We start from the raw sequence: 19,360 nt of genomic DNA, 5'->3' as shown, positions 1-19,360 counted from the left end.
GACAAAAACTACAAATTAAAGTATCACAGCAAAAAAAACATGAATTAGAATTACAAAAAAATTGAAACAAAATAATTAGTAATTATAAAATTAATAATAATTAATTAATTAAAGCAATTAGAGTGAAATAGAAATAAGAAAACTAACAACAGAGTAAATAAAATAAAGATAACAAAAAAAAAAAAAAAAAAAATTATTTAAAATTTATGAAAATTTAATGAATATTCAAATTCGTGTAAAATAAAAATAAAAAAATTAAACAAAAGAGTAAATAAAATAAAGATAACAAAAAATAAAAATTAAAATAACAAAAATTACAAATTAAAGTATCAAACCAAGAAAAACATGAATTAAAAAAAATAATAATTTAAGCAAAGTCAAATTAAAACAATTAGAGTGAAATAGAAATAAGAAAGCTAAATAAAAGAGTAAATAAAATAAAGCTAACAACAATAAAAAATAGAAATAATTAAAAAAAAAAAATAAAACAAATACATTGAAGCAAAATAAAATGAAAACAATAAAAGTGAAATAAAAAAAAATTTAAAAAGGGTGAATATAGGAAAATATAACAAAGAAGAACACATAAAAAATCAAAACCATTTAATGAAATTAAAATCATAAAATAAATTGAAATAAACTGAAATTAAAACTAAAAGTTAAAGTAAACTAAAATAAAATACGTCCCACGACAGTCGGTTCTACGCTACCGGAATGACCCGGATTTATATCCGGCCAAGGACTGTCACTTCCTCATAAATTAAGTTTCAAGGGCCGGTGCTGATCTTGAATAAAATACAATTTGTTTAGGAAATTGTTGTCATTTCCCTTTATTATGATAATATTGGTAGGGCTCAATTACGTATGAAATAAAATATTGGCCAAATGGCCGTCGCGGTCTCGGCGGCACACCTCCATCCGATGGTCCAAATTTTTGATGACGCTGAGGCATAATTGGTGTTCTATGCCGTTAATGTGCCGAATTATCTTATCCTTTAGCTCTTGAATTGTTGCTGGCTTATCGACGTACACCTTTTCTTTCAAATAATCCCAAATTAAGAAGTCCAACGGTGTCAAATCACATGATCTTGGCGGTCAATTGACATCGCCGCGACGTGAGATTATTCGGCCCTCTAATTTTTCGCGCAAAAGAGCCACTGTTTCGTTAGCTGTGTGACAAGTGGCACCGTCCTGTTGTAACCACACTTCGTCCACATCCATATCTTCCAATTCGGGCACACTATTCACAGTAACTGCCGGACCGGCCTCATTTTGGAAAAAATACGGCCCAATGATGCCACCGCACCAAACAGTCACTCTTTGTGGGTGCATTGGTTTTTCGGCAATCACTCTTGGATTATCATTCGCCCAAGAGCGGCAATTCTGCTCATTGACGAATCCACTGAGGTGAAAATGTGTCTCATCATTGAAGATGATTTTCTTCGAAATTTGAACGCTCGTTTTCATAATAAGCCTGAATAACTTTAACGCGTTGCTCGACTGTGTATTTTTCCATGGTTTAAATTGAGTTAGTCTGAGATTGAAAAATGTCAAATGAAATGCAGAAAAAGACTTGACGTTTAGGTGTGGTTCACATTCAACATCGGCCCTTGAAATTTAACCACCCTTTATATATGGGGAATGTTTATGATGCTACAACAACAACAAAAATAAAGTAAAAGTTATATAGAAAAACCCCTACTAAAACAACAACATCACACAAACATTTGTCTGCTAAAAAGAACACTGATATTAAAAGCTTTAATGCAATAATATCGAAATTAAAATTTTTTTTTAATTAAATTTGAATGCACTTTAATTTACGTATATTTGTTTTGTTTCAATTTGACACAAACAATGCTTGAGGTTAAATTAAGTTGAGTTAAATCAAATTGCAGTATTCAAAACTCAGTTACATTAAACAAATATAAATTAAATTGAATCAAAGAGAAAAATTAATTACATTAAGTTGAATTAAACAAATAAAGTAAAATATATAATAATAAAATAAAAATATATGATAATAAAATTCAACTTAAAAAATTAACTAAATTTAATAAGTTCAAGTGAATGTAGAATTATTAGACATAAAGTGTTTTTAAATTAAAGAGCACGGTAATTGTAGCTCTTTTTCTTCAACATTTTTATTTATTTGTGTGTACTCTTTAAAAAAATTTTCTCAAGCCGGTCGGTCAGTGCTTTTGTTATTCAACAGCCAGAATTTGTGTGTGCACCTACATGGCGTATACGTCACAAAAACGAATTCACTTGCGGCCGCTGGCGTTTCTTCAAAAGTTGAATGTAAATATGGCATATACAGAAAGCAATTAAAATCGTACAACAACAAGAGTCAGCAAAATCGTGCGACTACATAGTTCTTGTTTTGCCATTCCCCTTTCAAAAAATATTTCATTTCTCCAGTCGTAAAATAGGTCTAATAAAAGCAAACGGTTGATAGAGGCTATCATAAAGCTGAAACTACAATAAATCGTGTGCCTAAAAAAGGAACACAATTTTAAAGACCACCAGGAGAATTGTTTCTTCACATCTCTTTGACATTTACTCAAACTATTGCACTCCTCCTAGGCGAGCCATATCTCAAGTGTTAGTGACGCTTTTGTGTTGCAAAAACAACGAACGAAGCTGCAAAAGATACACATAGATAGTTTTTGACCTCGTTATTTGCGTTATGCGTTAGCAGCCAGCTGGTAGAGTGCTGCATAGCCGACTAGGATACAAATTCAGGCTCAACCTCTTGCAAGAAGTCGTACAACGACTGCAAAAACCCATTTCTACAGCACAAATATTATACTATATGCAGAGAAGAAGTTGATTGTAAGTGAAATAGTAAAAATAGGGGTAAAACATAACGGTTATAAGCACATTAGAAAAAAGTAAAAGAAAAGAGCACTTGTAGACAAAAAATGCATACCATTTTCTATAGTTGAGTTTAGTTCGGCACACTTCAGTATAGTTGATGTGGATGCAATGCTGCCGGGGCCACTAAGGCGACATTGTACTCGTCTGGTCTTTCACCCGAACCCAAATAATAACCGAACAGCTGTTTACATAAGCACTTTAAGCTACCTCTCACTACTTGACTGACTGACTAAAGGAGCGATTGACTGCTTGTGCGACGTTTGTCTACAACCAGCGCATTTAGTTATCTTCAACTTCCTTTGCTTATGTACAGTTATGAATTTATATATATGGTTTTCTACTACAGTTGTGTGTAAACATCGCGCTGGCTTCAGTATTCAACAATAAATCAACAAGAAACTAAAGCGAGAAATTTTAAAGTGGAAAACAAATACCTAAGTGGAAGTGCAAGTGGATGTGAGAAGTGGTAACATTTGATAATACAACTGTAAATATGCAGCTATTCGACGTGCACGTACACGTATTTTCGAGTGTGTGTGAATGATTTGCAAACGCATTTAGAACGACAAGTGCGAGTGTTGAGTATTGAGTATTTGTATGCTTAATGCCGAAAAAGTGTGTTTTTGGCTATAGTTTAACATAAAGTGAATTTAAAATTATTTATTAGAATAAAGTTGAAGAATTAATACGAGAAATCAACAAAAAGCTGCAAAACAGTTAACTACAAAATTTAGTAAAAATTTACAATTTAATTTCGGCTGCCAGTGAGCAAATTAATTAACTTCAGGTTGTCGCGAATCAACTGCATCGAATTGGCCAATCAATTGAACAACAACGTTATCGGTTAGTAATCTTACGCTCATAAGTCTTTTATGTAAATATGTGTAAACTCAACTGCTTATGTTTGTTGAAACATTTTGTTAAACCAGTGTGCCTTTTTACTGACTTAACCACTCCAAGTGGCCAAGTTATATGATTTTCTTTAAGTTACACGAAATTTAAAAAAATAGCTCTTTTCTACACAGTATACTAACAGGCAAACGATGAAGAGCGTAAAGAGCAAAATTCTCTATGTCCATGCCTAAACTTGTTTTTTTATTTATAATAAAAATTATTCTAAACAAAAAACTGTATGATTAATTTTGCGCCACCTAATATTTTTGTTTTAAGTGTGACATTCAAAATGGAGATGTCCATGACTCAATTTTGTTTTATTTAATAAAAAGTTATTCTAAACAAAAAAATGGATGATTAATTTTGCGCCACCTAAGTACATCTAACATTTGTTTTAAGTATGACCCTTTGTTTCAGATAAAACTCCAGTTGATTATATACGGTATTGGCCAAAACTATAGCAGCCCCCCCTTGTGCATGTTTTCCATTTCCTGATTTTCTCAAAACACTGAGATCGGATATACAAATTTCACTTTTAATAAAAAAGCATACTTTTGACCAAAAGGTTTTTATTTCAAAAGTTTAGCATAAAAGAGTTCATAGTATGTAGTAAAAAATTCAACTAGAGCAAAACGTTTCTATGCTAAGATTAGTTTAGGGAAAAAGAAATCCAATATTTTTATGTAAAATTCTAGCGCTAATGGTTTAAAACTCTTTTATGGTCGATCCTTAGCTCCTGGGCGATGCTACGACTACTAACATGCCGATCTACTTCGATTACTTCTGTGTTTTTATTGAAATTTTTCACCTTTTCGACATTATCGACATTTTCTCTACCGGAACAGCATCGACGAAACAAAAATTCCACGTATCTAGCTGCTACAGTATCGGCACCATAAATACCTTTCATAATTTCAGTGGCCTGGCTTCCATTGTCGCCTGTATCAAAGAAAACTATAAAATGTACAGAATTTTATCTATGCTGATTCCCATTGTTAACACCCTGTAACAAACAAACAACAGCAAATTATTTTTTTTTTTGTTGTGTGAAATGTCGTTAAATTTTTTGATTGATACTTTACGAAATATCGATCACTATAGTCAACTACTAATGGATTGGGGAAAACCCAAACCAGTGTGTAAAATTTATGAACTAAATAGCTGGAGTATACATATGTACATACAGACAAGCGCCTATAGGCCAAAATTGAGATGTCCATCACTCGAAATCAATCATTTAGTAAAAAAATTATTAAAAAAATTAAAAAAAAAAAAAATAACAAAAACAAAAAAAAAATTGGATGATTAATTTAGCACCACTTAATTGTTTTTTAAGTATGACACTTTGTTTCAGCTAACACTCCATTTGATTATATATATGCATGTACATGCTTATTGATAAATAATTGCTTTTTTATTTAAGTGTCTCGCCATTATTTGTAATAAAATAATTTAATTTTTCTCTTTTCAGGTAAGTTTCCATGGAAGGCTATCGATCGAGTGAGAAGTACATTTGCTTTGTTAATTCGTTGAAGTACGCCGGTGCTCACATTGTTAGCAGGGTGGCATATTGCAAATATTTTGAAGTGAAACTTCTTAGGCGGCGATGGACGAGCGAGAATGGAGAGTAAAATTTCAAGTTCATGCAACGTTTTGGGCATTTTCGTTCCGCGAGAGAGAAAAAAGATATAACATAGAGGGAAAGGAGAGAGAGAGAGCTATACCTTATATATATCTTAGATACACTTCAGGCTATTTTTCCTGAGTTTTTCCTTGTGGTAGCTAATTTGTAGCAAGAAATAACACTGCCATATTTTTGGCGCTTGTTTGTTGATGCAAACTTGTAGGATTTTTTGTAAATTTTGTTTTGATCGGTTTTTGTTTTTTTACTTTTCCATTTGGTTTTTTCAATTTGCGTAAATAATTTTTATTTTTTACTTTTGTTACTAACTTAAATTTTTTAATTTTATTTTTTATTTTTACGTTTGTTACTAAATTTAAAATTTTTATTTTTTTTAATACATTTTTTGGAAATTTTATTCGTTTTTTTACTTTTACATATTATATATTTTTTAAATTTTTGTGAATAGTTTTTATTTTTGTACTTCTGCTACTAAATTGAAATTTTTGGTTTAGTTTATATTTTTACTTTTGTTACTAAATTTAAAAAATTTGTTTTTTACTTTTGTTATTAAATTTAAAAAAGAATTTTTGTCCACTTTTGTTACTAAATTTTTCTCGAATGGTTTTTGGACTTTTACATATTTTTTTTTAATTTTTGTAAATAATTTTTATTTTTGTAATTTTGTTACTAAGTTAAATTTTTTTTATTTTAAATTTTTACTTTTGTTACTAAATTTAAACAAGTTTTTTATTGTTTCCTTTTGTTACTAAATTTTTTGTATTGGTTTTTTTTTAATTTTGCATATATTTTTTTTTTAATTTTTATAAATAATTTTTATTTTTGTACGTCTGTTACTAAATTTAATTTGTTTTATTTTTTTGTTTTTATTTTTACTTTTGTTACGAAATTAGTATTTTTTTTGTTATTCTTGTTATCACATTTAAAAAAGTTTTTTTGTTTACTTTTATTACTAAATTTTTTTGTAAATTTTGGTTTTGATTGGTTTTCTTTACTTTTACATACAATATTTTTTTTAATTTCTGTAAATAATTTTTACGTTTGTACATCTGTTACTACATTTAGTCTTTTTTTATTTTATATTTTTACTTTTGTCACTAAATTAAAAAAAACAATTTTTTTTTTTGGTTTTGTTACTAAATTTAAAAAAAATTTTTTTGTTAACTTTTGTTACTAAAATGTTTGTAAATTTTTTTTTTATTGCTTTTTGTACTTTTACATACATATATTTTTTTTAATTTTTGAAAATATTTTTTATTTTTTACTTTTGTTACTAAATTAAAAAACAAAAGATTTTTAATTTAATGTTTTTACTTTTGTTACTAAAGTAAACAAAAGTTTTTATTATTTTTGTTACCAAATTAAAAAAAAACAATAATATACTTTTTTTACTAAATTGTTTTTTAATTTGTTTTTTTACTTTTGTTACTAAATGAATTTTTTAATTTTGTTTTTTTTTTTTTAATTTTTTGTAAATTTTATTTTTTTAAATATGCCACAAGAACCATAACTCAAAGTTTCAAACCTGGTATAAAATAAAAAAAAATCTTCCACCAATTTTCATCAACATTTCGAGCTCTTTAATCATAATTCCGAGAGAAATTTCGAGTATGTCGCTTTATAGCCCATTTAATTTTGGTATGAAGAAGCGGAAGTTTTATGTAGCTCCAAAACGTGCTGTGATATAAAGAACAAAATTGCGAGCATTCATTAGATGCAGCGAATGCTCAGCTCCGTGAATAGAAAATGTTATCAAAAATCAACGCTAATTTTAAGCCACGTTACACTTGCACAACCATGTAATAAAATTGAATGGGCTACAAAACTGCTTTGTCTAAAAAAACTCTGATTAAAAAGTTCGAAATTTTGAAACAAATTTGATGTAACTGTAAAAATTTTGTGCACAGCTTGAAAGTTTAAGTTATATGGTTAAAAAAAACTAAATAAAAAAAATTAATAGTCAAACCTTTGCTATTTGCCACATCGCTATTATTGTGAACACCGGTAAGTGTATGTGTATGTGTATATTAAGCCTAAATTAAACTTAATGCAACTGAATACGGTAAATTTAAATAATTCCCTGTTACATTGAGAACATTCTATTCGTAAAAAATTATTAATGTCAAGGACGAGATGAAAGATTACAACATCTGCAAGAGCGCAGGGCCCCAAAATACGAGTATTTAGTTTTATATTTGAAGCACCTTCTCAAAGTTTATGATATAAATCAACTAGGCGCGTATGCACAAATACTTTTGCAAGAAGGTATCGAGGGCGTACACCTGATGGTTATCTGATAACATTCGCAAGGGTGGCACAACGCTAATTAAAATTAATTGAAGTAGATATGTACCTATGTGCAACTGAGTCAGGCGTTGGAGCCAGAAAAAGGAGCGCCAATTCGCCGCCTGTATGGAAGGTGGGTTTACTTGAAAGGCAAGGGGGTTGGTTAAAATAATATTAAGTGTTTTTAAGAGGGTGTGTTGTGGGTCTATTGCAGTATTCGATTAAAATATGTAGAATTTACCGCTTAGTAAGATATGTTTCAATTATAAATATAAACACTTTAATAATTATCAACTGTTCTGATTCGTAATAATTTTCTGTGCAAATTAGTAGGTGTTGATTAAAACTATTTATTTGCTCTATATAAAGAACAAATATTCTGAAAATGAAAAGTAAAACATAACTTGAAACATTTGAAAAAATCTCATATTTTGCGGATTCAATTGCATTTCCGCCGCTTCTTTCATTGATCATATAAACGGGATCCTCTCGCTGCAACATTTATTGATCCTTTGAGTTGGATACTCCACGCAAAATATACAAATCTTTTAAGACGTTAAGTATTCGGATTGTGCCCGCAACATAAGGGTGTTTTTTTTTTTGTTTAAAGAGTACTTAAAATGATAATACAAAACGGAAATATGGCATTGTTGGTCTGAATTTTCTATTGCAATCTGTTAAATAATTTCATGGAATTTATTTTTGAATATGATATCCGGCATATACTATTTCTACCACGGCTACTAGTTACAAGGTCGACTTAGTCAGTCCAATTTTTGACTGTTTTTTTTCAGTAAATCTGGCCGTTTGGCGTGAATGGTGGCTTGAATATTGCAATAAATTGATTGTTAGGCGCGGTGTGTGGCAAGTTGCGCTGTATTTTTGGAACCAAATGTTGTTGCTGTTTGACTCGTTAATTGGTGGAACCAAAAGCTCAGTCAGCACGGCTCGATAGCGCTCGATATTCGCCGTAACGGCAGCTCCTTCCTCATTTCGAAAGAAATAAGTGCCGTTAATGCCGCCAGTACTCTATGAATTTCGCGAAAAGATTTTGTTTTTTTTAAGTGGCCTCGGTGGTTTAGAGCTCGAAAATTTAGGGTATTTTCAGGCATGTTTTTTTTACAATAAAAAAAAACTTAAAACCGATATTTAAATTTTTTCGTGTTTTATTCAACTTCGTTTACATACAAAAATGACAAACATTGTTTTTTTTTTTTTTTTTTTTTAATTTTAATAATTTTGAAAATGACGCTGAAGTTGACTCTCCCGAAAAATTGGACCTGGACGGTGGTGTCCATTTTGGCGCTTCTATTTATCTGAAACACAGAAACTGAAAAAACTTGTTAATCAGTACGACTCCTAAAAATCAGATTTTTTTTCTTCAGTTTTTTAATAAAAAAATACGAAAAATAATAGGAGTCTAGTACGCGCGATAGCCATTTATGTTGTGAAGGACATATTAAAATTGCACTCGATTTGGTTGAATAGTGTTTTTTTTTTGACTACACCAAAGAGTAGTTTTGAGATAATTGAGTTTAATTTCACCAAAGAAAGTCGCGTATACGCAATGTTGCCCCCAAACTGTTTCACAATACAATTCAACTTCTCTGTCGTGTGATGATGAGCAAAAAATATATGAGATATTTGCAAAATGCAGTGGATTTTTCACTTTCTGTTTTTTCTCTTTGGTTTTTTTTGTGTTTTTATTTTGTGTGGGTGAGGTTGGTTCAAAATGCCTTCACACTTACAGCTACTGTCGTCCACTGCGTCGTGTGGTGTGGCCACTGTATCAGTCTTCTCGGGAGAAGTCTTTGCAAAGTTTAGTTCGTTTCCAGAAACTTGTGGCAATTGCATATATTAATTTGGGGAAAAAGAAATTCATTTATTACTCGGTTACTGACTTTAGTGGTCGATATCTCGTAAAGTATTGCTCAAACCATTTAAAGTGTAAGGGGGGTTTCTGGTCTAGATGCCTTAATTTTAAGTATTTTTAAAACTAAGATAAAAAAAATGAAAAACATTTTACTATCCATTTTATTATGGTTTTTATTAATATTGGAAATAAAAAAAAATAAATTAAAAAAATAAAAAGATCGTGGAACTACAGGCTGGCGGAGTGGGGGCTACATAAAAAACGGTCCTCCATGGTTGACATGATTCCAACCCTTGTAGTGATCTAAAACAAACAAATTAAAACAATTCTTCATTAGTTAGGATGCCGCTATCGGATTACGCCAAATCAAAGAAAAACCAAAACTCACAAAAAGGCGTCAACTTGAAAAAAAACATTTGTTTACCCTTTTTTACCTTTTCAAATTTTTTAAAAATACTTCAAACTTAAATTTTTCAAAATCCGAGGCAGGCGCGTTAGACAGATATATAATAAAAAAGCGATCGGTCAAGTAGAACTTCAGATATCATGAAGACGATCTGAAAAAAAGTAGTTTTGAGAAAATCGCGTTTGAAGTTTGAGCAACAATTCCAATAGAATAACTTAGATCATAATATTTACTACTCACTCTGGATTAATCGGCGATATATTTCCAGGTATATGTTATAGAAGTAAAATGTATATATATATATATATATATATATATATATATGTATTAGGGCGGGTCGATTTAAAAATCGCTCATTGCTCTGTGAAAATCGTATTGTAGGGATCAAAATAAGAAACTTTGCCGAAGGAACCATACCTCTAAAACGAATTCTGATGTCCCCCAATTTGGGTCGAACGAAAAATCCCACTTTGACCCATTTAGAATGATCCAATCGAGTCCAAATGTATGACCGACCCCCACTAACTTTGGACGGCCGATTCACCCATGCCAGTGGCACACCCCTGGAACTCCACTGGGGGGATCCCCATACAATCATTTCAAAATATCACCATTTTTGGCCTTTATATGAGAAAAGAAACTAAAAAGTTCAACCCAAATTGGGGGACATCAGAATTCGTTTTAGAGGCATGGTTCCTTCGGCAAAGTTTCTTATTTTGATCCCTAGAATATGATTCTCACAGAGCAATGGGTGATTTTTTTGCCTCCCCACAAATCGACCCGGCCTAATATGTATAGAATAAATAAAAGTTGTGTGGGGTAGTCGTCCGGTAACATCTGCCGTTCATTGTGCGATTCGCTCCAGTCGGCCGACTTAGACGCCACGTCACAAAATCCGCTGTATCTCCGAAAATAATTCGAATTTTGAAAAGTCCCTTGAAGGGCATATTTTTAAAGGTCGAAACTTTGAAAATATGCAAAAAAAAAGAATCGATTTTTTCAAATTTCTAGACCAGAATACCCCCTCGTTGTCAAGTTGACATTTCACACTGAAAAATGCTTACGCTATTTTTCGTTTGTTCTTTTCTGTTGTGAGCTACAGGGTGTTAGAAGTCAACAAAGAGAAAATTCGGTAGAATTGGCAGGTTTTCATTGATAAAATGCGCTGAAATTGTGAATGATGTTTATGTTACCGATAGTGTAACATCTATTTACGACCATAAAACAGTTTTAAACCATTTGTGCAAAAATGGTGGATTTGTTTTTATTCAAACTAATATTTCCAATGCGTTCACCTAATAATATCAACAATTGTGTAATTAGTTAAAGTTGAATAATGTTTGCGTGCATGCCATTAATATTCTTTCCATCTGATTTCAAACTTTCCTAAGTAGTTTTCTCCACTTTGAATATCGTTAACCTTGACAACTGCACTCTATTTCATTTTCCAGCAAATTCTCTTTCACTAAATTACATTCATGAGTTTTGTTGCTACATCTGTTACTACATGCATACATACATATATAAGTAGGTAAATACATATATGTATGCAAGTTTGCTTTACTAATTTGTAAAATACACGCTAAATTAAAGTTGAAAAGCAACACACATCACACAGCCGCCGCTGTGAATTTACTATTCAGCTGTTTTATTCAATTCAGTTAAGTACATACAAACATGCGCGCGCACATACAATACGATATTATTTTTATTCATAGCTGCACATGTTAAAATGCAACCATGTCATATGTTCTCATCGCCTAAGCACTTAACATTCACATTCTCAGAAGCCAAGTGTATGTGACCCCGTACACCTGACCTGTGCCGACTTACTGTGTGACTCGACTGCATGGCTGCTTGCTGCCTACCCTACTCGCTTTTTCCGTCATTCACCTATAAAACTCATCTTTTATTTAAGACTCTCTCGCTCTGGCGGCACCTTCGTTTCAGCTGTGCCATTCTATTTCTAGCTTTTGTAACTTTTGTATTGTGTAATTTTTAAATACTTTTCACTGTCAACTAACATTACGCGGTGTAAGCTTGTTAGTAGTGGCAAATGAATGCGAGTGCGTGTTGGACCGTGGGTGTGTATATGTGAAAGTAATGTACTTTATGGGCGCGTAAAGGCATGCTTGCGAGGTTTATATGTGATCATGAGTAGCCGCTTCTCGCCCTTTGACCATGAGACCAAACACACTTGTCAACAGTTATAGTTTTGTTTCTTGTACTTCTTAATTGCATTTCCTCCACTTGATGCTTTTTGTTAGTTTCAGTTTTATTGCCAAGGTTGCCAAGGTGAACGGTGTGTAAACAAATGTAAATATAGCTACATAGTGAAGACAAAGACTATTTTCTGAGCTATGGTGTTTTAAAACAATTTTATGGGTTTTAGTTTTTGCCTACCTATAGAATTTAATACATGCAAACATACACATAGAAATGCACTATACAAAATCAAACAATATAAGTCAACTGAGTTAAACCATGTAACTTAAGCATCTGACCGATGGCTGCATTTTGTGAGGCAGTCGCTCAGAAATTTGATGACTTTAAATGCTTTTTTGACTAGCTGTGTAGGTTGTAAAACTTTTTTGTTAGATGTTTTCCACAAATCGAGCGACCTACAGTTTTGTGCCGCCAGAGGAATTTTTATGAGCAGTTTTTTCATGACTGAAATATACTCGGAGGTTTGCCGTGATCTGTCAAAGGGCGACCGCTGTCAGAAAAAACTTTTTCTATTATTTGGGGTCTCACCCCGTGGTGGCACAAAAGCAGAGCTAACACAGTTGTCGAGAAGAATAATTGATATCACAGATGTGAATACATTTTTTACAATTGTTTCATTGTATCGAGATTCCGAGATTTTTAATGATTTATCTACATAAATGATTTATCTACAGGTGCTGGAATCCGAGTGAAAGTGAAATGAAAAAAGAAAAAAATAATTCAACTGCATTTGATATGAAAAACTAGAAATACGGAACCAAAATTCGGATTCAGAATGATTTTGAGTAATTGGCATTTGTTCAAAGAAGTTGGTACAAGAATTTTAAAAACGACAAAACCTGGTACCACACGAAACAAAAATAAAACTTTTTCGGTGTAGCAGAGCAGTTCTTCATTTTTCTCTTCCACGCAGTTTTTTTATGCAATCTTTTCCATGCTTTTTGCTAAAGAAAATTGGAAATACAATGAAGTAAAGTGAGGCAAATGTATGTATGCATGTGTAATTGGCGCTTACACCCTTTTTGGGTTGATGCTTTCCACAAATGAAGGACCTACTGTTTAAAGGGTTAGGGGTAGTCAGAATTTTCAAAAAATTTCACTTTTTTTTGCATTTTCTTAAAGTATAATATCTTGAAAATATTGTGTGTGAAAACTTGAAGTGAATCCGACAAATACTTTTTGAGTTAATCAACTATTAACAACGGGGGCTCGAGAGCAAGTAGCTAGCAGCAGCAACACTTTAAATGTGTTTTTTTCAAAACTATGTTTTTTGAATTGGTGATCACTGTAACTTAACAAACACTTGCTAAATTTCAATAAAATGTATACCTGTTCGATTGATTTTTTTTTTAATTCGATTTTTTTTTAACAATTATTGTTGGTTTTTTCCTCGAAAATCTGATAAATATTTCCTGAGGCCGCTGTATTGTTAATTTAAAAAAAAAGGCTTCGATAAGGCACAAGATTATCTATTAATAAAACTAATATCTCTTGTCCGATTGACTTGTGATGATCACCGCAAGGGACTTCTGGAGAAACGAACTCCACACGAACAGCGATAACTTCTACAATTATTATTATTTTTTTTTTTGAAATTTTGCTTAAGTCAATTGGAAACCTGATGTATTAATGCTATGTTTTTATTTTTGTAAAATAAAGCAACTGACTAGCAGAAAAAAATGATTGAAAATCATAATTTTTTCGGGTCTTTGACTAACCTAATCCCTTAAAGCTGACTCCGAACTGCAGAGATTTCTTATAAGGAGCTTTTACGTGGCAGATATACACTCATAGGGAACCAAACTGCTTTGAATGTAAGCAATGAGTAGACGATTGGTCGATGTCTAACTGTTCCAATCTCTATTTCGAACGAAAGGTCAGGCAAAACGAATCGTGTCCAGATTCATATGATTTTGAATCTGTATGATTTTGCATGCGAAGAATTTTTCGTTGCTTGTTTTTCAGTTTATACAGGAAAAATTCACTTTAAAATTATCATGCCTAGTCAAGCCTTTTTGGCAAATTCACTTTGAAGCCAAGTAATCTTGTAATATTGATAATTTTATGCAAACGCCTCGCAAAAATTTCCACAGCTGCCGAGTCTCTCGGGCAAAAAAATTAACTGCTATCAATAATGTACCTCTCATTCATTTGACAATCTTTGCTTTGATAAAAGGAAAACTTACAATATTTTTAAGATGACGCAAATAGTAGATATTCAAGCAAATTATTAAAACGTTTAAGCAACCGCCTTACTTGAATTTTTGTCTACCAATTAATGACTCTTAAACGCTCTTAAATTCTCGTTTTATACAAAATAATTCAAATGTACAAGCTTCTCGACTTCTTTATTCAGTATCGTATGAAATATGTATGTTCACATGTAATATTAATTACTCAAGCAGAGTCAACTGCTGCACATCAAACATTCATGCACCCAAACACTTTGTACAGAACTTTTTCATTTTATCTATCCACGTGCATATGTATGTAGATTGCACATCTCTAAATTTCTTGCCATACAATACCCTTTTGTAATGTCATTTACACTTCTCCGTACGAGGATTTTCCCTCCATTGAAAGCTAGGAGGACGAATGTGTTAATAAATCATCAGCTAATCTACTTAAGTCGTAATCTGTCTAAGCAATCACTTTTACTCAGTTTGATCTGTGTATATGTTTGTATCTTCAGTTGCTGCGATGCTTGTATGGTTTCATGAGCTCCAACCCCAATACTTGCTTGAGCTCCTGCACGCCATTAGCAGAGTACATTAAATTCCCTAGCTCCCAATTAAGTGTTGTAAGAACATTAGCTGCTTTCATATGGAGTTCTGAAATATCACTTTCTAGTTTAATAAAAATTAAATTGAAATGCCATACGAAGGAGATTAGTTGTGATAACTAAAGCGTAGTTCAAAGACATGTTTTCGCTGCAGTGGTCAGTTGAAGGCAGTTAACAAGTGCATTTGTATGAGTATCAAAACATTGTTGGTAATTCCAAGTGAGCGACGTATTTTGCACTTTGTAGTAAATTTTTCTGAAAATAGCTTTATTTGTAAATTCGATTTAATTTTTAAAGTGAACTGAAAACAAAAATTATTACCCTTGAGATTTATTCAGTGGTAAAAATTGTAGTTTTTTCTTAAAGAATTTGTTAAAGTAAAATATATTCGGTTCTCTTTTACATCAAAAAGAAAACTACTTAGTGTTAAAAATTGTTTCTTTATTTCTGTTTTTAAGAATTTTTATTTAAGGAGAAATATCTTCGCTTCTGTTTACATTAAAAAAAAAAATTAAATTTTTTTTCCCTTCATTGAAAAACTAAAAACTTTTTTCTCAACAAAAATACTTAAAAAACCTTTTTTTTTGGTATAAAATACACTTTTGAAAAAAAAAAAAATTTTTTTTGAAAAAAAAAAAATAAACAATAATTTGTTTTGAAAAAAAATACAAAAAAAATTTTTTTTTTTTGAAAAAACAAAAAACACAATTTCTTTTTGTTCAAAATTACGTTGAATTGTGCTCTTTTGTTGTTATTTAAAAAAAAAAAACTACTTCCCAGAGGTTTTACTTACTTCTTTCATTAAGGGACTATGAATAAGTTCGTGCGGTTTTACAACAGATGGCGTAACTTGATTATTATTCCATCGATCCACATTTCCAAACATTCATTAGAGAGCTACTGTCGTAAGGCACAAACGTCAGTATAAGTTTTTTATTTGAAGCGTAAACAACAATATTTTTACCACACTTGAAAATGTCGAATTTCGTGCCAAATAATGTGTTTTTGCGGGGAATTCTTCTTCATTATTTTAATATGAAGAAAAAAGCAGCCGAAAGTCATCGTATCTTGGTGGAAGTTTATGGTGAGCATGCTCATCTGAGCGAACGTGCCAGAAGTGGTTTGCACGCTTTAAAAGTGGTGATTTTGGCTTGGAAGACGAAGAACGCGAGGGTGCGCCGCCAAAGTTCATGGATACCGAATTGGAGGAATTGCTCGATCAAGATCCGGCTCAAACGCAAGAAGAGGTTGCAAAAACTTTGGGAGTTGATCAATCAACCATTTCCAAACGTTTAAAAGCCATGGGAATGATCCGAAAGGTAGGCCATTGGGTGCCGTATGAATTGAAGCCAAGAGACGTTGAACGCCGTTTTATGGCATGCGAACAACTGCTTCAACGGCACAAAAGAAAGGGTTTTTTGCATCGAATTGTGACTGGCGATGAAAAGTGGGTCCATTACGACAATCCAAAACGTCGGGCAACGTATGGATACCCTGGCCATGCTTCAACATCGACGTCGGCGCAGAATATTCATGGCCTGAAGGTTATGCTGTGTATCTGGTGGGACCAGCTGAGTGTTGTGTATTATGAGCTACTGAAACCGAATGAAACGATTACGGGGGATGTCTACCGACGACAATTGATGCGTTTGAGCCGAGCACTGCGAGAAAAACGGCCGCAATACGCCGATAGACACGACAAAGTTATTTTGCAACATGACAATGCTCGGCCACATGTTGCACAAGTGGTCAAAACATACTTAGAAACGCTCAAATGGGATGTCCTACCCCACCCGCCGTATAGTCCAGACCTTCCGCCATCCGATTACTATCTCTTCCGATCGATGCAACATGGCCTGGCTGACCAGCACTTCCGTAATTACGATGAAGTCAAAAAATGGATCGATTCGTGGATTGCGGCAAAACCGACCGAATTTTTCACAAAGGGAATCCGAGAATTGCCAGAAAGATGGGAAAAAGTAGTAGTAAGCGATGGACAATATTTTGAATATTAAATTTGTAACCATTTTACGTCAATAAAGTTTCAAATTTCGAAAAAAACCGCACGAACTTATTCATAGTCCGTTAGTTTGTGAAATTTTCATTGAAAAATTTTGAAAATTAAGGCGTGGACACGTCGTCTCCTATGACCCCTCAAAAAAAAGTTCTCTCGGCGTAGTCAGGATAACTCATGACAGATTCATCTGAAATTCAAAAACAAAAAATTTTCTGTTAGTAGATGTTTCAAACTCGTGCTTGGACGAAGGGAAAAAAAAAAATTACATTTTTGGCGGCGTTGAAAACAAAAACCCCTTATTCTGAGTAGAATTTGCACCCTTCATGCCCTTGAAAAATTACTTGGAATAGAAAAAAAAAAATTCCTTCGTTCAAGCACGAGATAATGTTATTTTGAAGAAGTGTGCAAAATTTGAAAGAGATCGGTTCATAAGTTTTCGAGAAATCGTGACTACCGATTTCAAAAATGTAGTTTCAAGAAAAACGCGATTAAAACGAACAATAGCTAAGCAGCTGCCTCGATATACCTGCCAATCCAAAGGCTATATCTCTTAGAATATGACTCGGATCGTTTTAAAATTTTAAAGGAATATTCTCAACATATTCAATTATGAGATAAGCAAAAAAAAAAATTCGATTTTTTGAAATTTTGAAACCCACCTAACCCCTTAATAGCTGAAGTGAAAGGATCGTAGCGGAATTCTGATACATTTTCGAATTAAACTGGTGGGCACGCATAACTTACCACTGCATTTGGGCAACATATTTTCCAATTTTCTTAGTTTGTATTTGGTGTATCTTCATGTTCGTAATAGAATTTGTTCAAAATCTGAGAAAAAGCTATTGATTTCAAAGGATTATTTTTCTTTTTTCGTGATAAAAAATGAAAGCTGTTTTAATTTAGACCAGAGATATTATGAATATTTTTTTACTTCCCCCCATTTCAAACGCCAAAAAATACGGTTTTTTACGAATTTTTATTGTGGCTTTGACAACGCTCGCGGTGAAATTTCTATGAAAATTCCTGGTCGCTGGCCGCCACGATAACTCAGCTCCAGTTTGTCTGAAAGGAAAAATTCAAATGGCATTTTACATCTTATGAATATAGTTTCAGTATGAGCTATTGAACAAACATTTTTTCGAAAATTATTGTAATATAACTGCGATTGTTGAAAGACAAAGTTTGTTTTTTCGCACATTTTTTCCTCGGATTTTTATTTATAAAAAAAAAGTCATGCAAGTTATCGACTGCAGGCCACGACTCGTAAAAATGATTTTAAGTTTCAACTGAACCTACTTGCTTTATTTGATAATGTCTTATATAGTACAAAATTGCTTACTTGCTAATACAATTTGCTTACTTACTAATACAATTTGCTTACTTACTAAATTCTTATTTTGCTACAATTTACAATGAAATTGCTTACTTTCTAAATTCTTATTTTGCTACAATTTACAATGAAATTGCTTACTTGCTAAATTGCTATTTGTGTAATTCAATATTTAATAATTAATATATTATTGTTGTTGTTGGAAGTCGCGGCGGCTTATATTCCGTTGCGATTGCTTCCGCTAAATATTGCATGTAAGTAAATATTGGCTAATCATCAAATTGCAAATGGAACAGGTAAGTAAGGTTCTTCACATTTTGTCGCGATCACTTCCGTTCGCACAAAATGTGATTTTGCTATTTCTGCATTTTTATGAACAGAGAATATTGACTGTGTTAACTTGCACATATCTTATTTTCCGTAGTTTATGATAGAGATAGATATTATTTCGAGACTCGTGTCAAAATTGACAGCAATCGACCGAATAATTCTCGAGATATCATGGCGGCCGTATAGAAAAATGCTGGTTTGAGAAAAACGCATTTAAGTATTTATGTGAAAAAAGCTATATATATTAGACTCACAGCATTTTCGTGTTAATCAGCTATTCCAGGATCATATAGTACTCCCTCTTCCTCTTCAAAAAAATTCGAGCTTCTTTCGTTGCATTAAGGCTCGGCTATTGCTCCCGCGCTTTCTCAGTATTAGGGAGCGCGCCGAGTTCATTGATCATGCATAACTTCGTCAATTTAACGAATTTTGTCATGAAATTTTGCACAGAGTTCTTTGATAGTATAATAAACAAGAATCGGTAAAAAAAAAAAAACTCGATTTTTTTAAGCCGGGGAATGGGAATCCCCCCAGCTGCTCCAGACAACGAGTTTTTCAATCGTTGTTTGCGGAAAACTGAGAGTATTTATTATCTTAAAATAAATTACATATTAACATTCATGCTTAAATGAATACAAAATAATTTTTTTGGAAAAAAAATGGCGAGCTTTAGAAAATTAGAGAGAGTTATTAC

General features: G+C 32.4%; 1 long non-coding RNA gene across 1 annotated transcript in view; it reads left to right on the top strand.

Moving 5' to 3' along the window:
* Positions 1-2,014: 2,014 nt before the first annotated feature.
* LOC128861324 (uncharacterized) overlaps positions 2,015-19,360 on the top strand; it is a 113,491-nt gene continuing 96,145 nt past the window's right edge. The window contains exon 1 of the long non-coding RNA XR_008454362.1: positions 2,015-3,723. This is a non-coding gene — a long non-coding RNA (uncharacterized LOC128861324). The remainder of the gene's footprint in view (positions 3,724-19,360) is intronic.

Source organism: Anastrepha ludens, chromosome 4 (assembly GCF_028408465.1).
Source record: "Anastrepha ludens isolate Willacy chromosome 4, idAnaLude1.1, whole genome shotgun sequence".
NCBI classification, from domain to species: Eukaryota; Metazoa; Arthropoda; class Insecta; order Diptera; family Tephritidae; genus Anastrepha; species Anastrepha ludens.
Note: the sequence above shows the minus strand (reverse complement) of the source record. Positions and strands in the feature narration are given on the sequence as shown.